Here is a 2,545-nt window from a genome sequence, read left to right on the forward strand (position 1 = left end):
CCTCGGGGGCGGGGCTGGTCAGGGGGTGTGGCTACCGGCGAGGGGCGGGGCCGCAGGCATGCTGGCTGGAGGACTGGAGCTGCACCCTGCATCTAAAGGATGCAGTGTGGGACTACTCCGGGGTTGCGGTCGTAAGGGTGCAGGTGGGGTAGGGGTCAATAGGTAAGGAGAGAAGCAGTTGAGTGGGGAGATGGGCGGGGCTATACGGGGGCGGTGCTTCGTGTCCGGAGCAGGATCCCGCCGCGGAGACTCTGAGCTGGGCAAGGACGTCGAGGCAGGACTGTAGCTCTCCGACGTGGATGAGAACCATGGATCCTGGTGCGAGGCTTTGGCCGTCGGGGCAGAGCTATGTATGGCGGAGAGGTGCTTTCCAGAGACACGGCTTGCGTTTAAGAGGCAGGCATCGAGCCCTCAGGGACTTCTCAGTTGGGGTTTGGAAGGAGCTGGTTTCCCAGCTGGGGCTTTGGTCTGTGGGCGTGGCTTGGCTGGGGCGTGGCTTCTAAAGCTGACAGGTCCCGCCCACCGGGATGAGCACGCTGCAGTCTCTGCTTAGGTCTTGGGGAGGTGGTGGACAGGGTCCGCACGTCGAAATTGGGAGTTTAAGAGATTAACCCCTTGTTCTGTTAAGAGTCGAATAGGGTTGGGGCGCCTGGGTGGCTCAGTTGGTTGGGCGACCGACTTCGGCTCAGGTCATGATCTCACTGTCTGTTGAGTTCAAGCCCCGCGTGAGGCTCTGTGCTGACAGCTCAGAGCCTGGAGCCTATTTCAGATTCTGTGTCTTCCCCTCTCTCTACCCCTCCCCTGCTCACGCTGTGTCTCCTGTGTCAATAAATAAATGTTTAAAAAAAAAAAAGTCGAATAGAGAAAAGCCTGAAGTCCCACACTGAGAGACCTGGTTGGAGGAGAACCCAGAATTCCTGATGTGAGGAAACAGGGCTGGAAGGTGGGGCTCTGGGTTTGGACATCGCTCTGTTAGCTCCATGTCAACCTTGATCTCGTCACTTCACTTCTCTGGGCTTCAGTGTCCTTATCTTTGAAATGGGGGTCCCAATAATCCCTACCTCATGGAGTTTGTGTCAGGATTAAATCAATGCGAAAATGCATTGTAAACTGTGGCTTCTGCGCAATCAGTATGGCAGTTTTTATTTACTGAATGCTTTACCATTGGCCAGGCCTATCAGAGCATGTTCCTGTGTTATCCCAACATCACAGCAGCCTCGAGGAGTAGCTACAGTCAAGGACACTCCCATTACACAGAAGGGAAAACTTGGATTTAGAAGGTCTAACTGGCCCCCGTCACACACTTGTGAGTAGGGCAGAGCTGGGACTCAAACCCTGACTTGTTGACACCAGAGACTAGGCCATGAACCACTGCCAAACAGCTGCCAAATACAGAGGTGAAGTGGGATCATTACCAGAAAAATCCCCCCTCCCAAATCACACACCTCACCCAGCCTTCATATCTGCCCCTCATCTCCAGCTTTCACTCCTAGCAGGGACGTGTTGGGCAATAAATCCTTAGGGCCACATCATTATATAGACTCTCTGCACCTTCAGGTAGATACGATCAAGGGAAAAAGGAAACTCACAAGAAAACAGGTACATACACAAGTTGTCCACAGAAAACTTATGTTTGCAAATAACTATAGACCGACCCAACTGTCCCAACCATAAGGGAATGGCTCCATACCACTGAAAACCCACTGAGGCCACATACATAATACATATGTATTATATATACACGTACATATAATACATAGATGTCATTTATTCAGCTTGCTGTACATTGGCATATGAGCTAGCTGATTTATAGACTTTGTTATTTAAATCTCACACATCCTGCACAGCCGTGTATATTATTCCCATTTTATAGATGAGGAAATTGAGACACAGCACTAGTAAGAACAGACATCAATTCCAACTTGACTCTGTCTGGTTTCCAAACCCATTCACTCCCACAGCCACATAGCAGCAAAGAACAAGCTTACAATTCATTCATTCAACAATACTTATTGAATACCCCCTATATGCTAGGCATAGTACTAGGTACACAAGCACTAAGTTACAACAAGATAGTTGTAAACAAGATAGACAGGGGCTCACCTCACAGGACACACAGCCCACTGAGAGGCAGGATCCCAAGGTGGTGAAGAACTTTTCCATTTTCTATCTCTATGGTCCTAAATAACTTGTTTAACCCCCTTAGCTTTCCATTTCATAATCTGTAAAATGATAATATTAAAATTACTATCCTTGGGATTATTATAAGGGATAAATAAATAATGCCAGCAAACTGCTTAGCACAATTCCTGTACATAGTAAGCATTCAAAAAATGAGTTATAATTATCTTAGAAAAATAGCTTTAATTTAAAGCGGTAAGTATTGGGGCGCCTGGGTGGCGCAGTCGGTTGAGCGTCCGACTTCGGCCAGGTCACGATCTCGCGGTCCGTGAGTTCGAGCCCCGCGTCAGGCTCTGGGCTGATGGCTCAGAGCCTGGAGCCTGTTTCCGATTCTGTGTCTCCCTCTGTCTCTGCCCCTCCCCCG

The sequence above is a fragment of the Puma concolor genome, chromosome A3, assembly GCF_028749965.1.
Source record: "Puma concolor isolate L17-30 chromosome A3, mPumCon1.1.hap2, whole genome shotgun sequence".
NCBI classification, from domain to species: domain Eukaryota; kingdom Metazoa; phylum Chordata; class Mammalia; order Carnivora; family Felidae; genus Puma; species Puma concolor.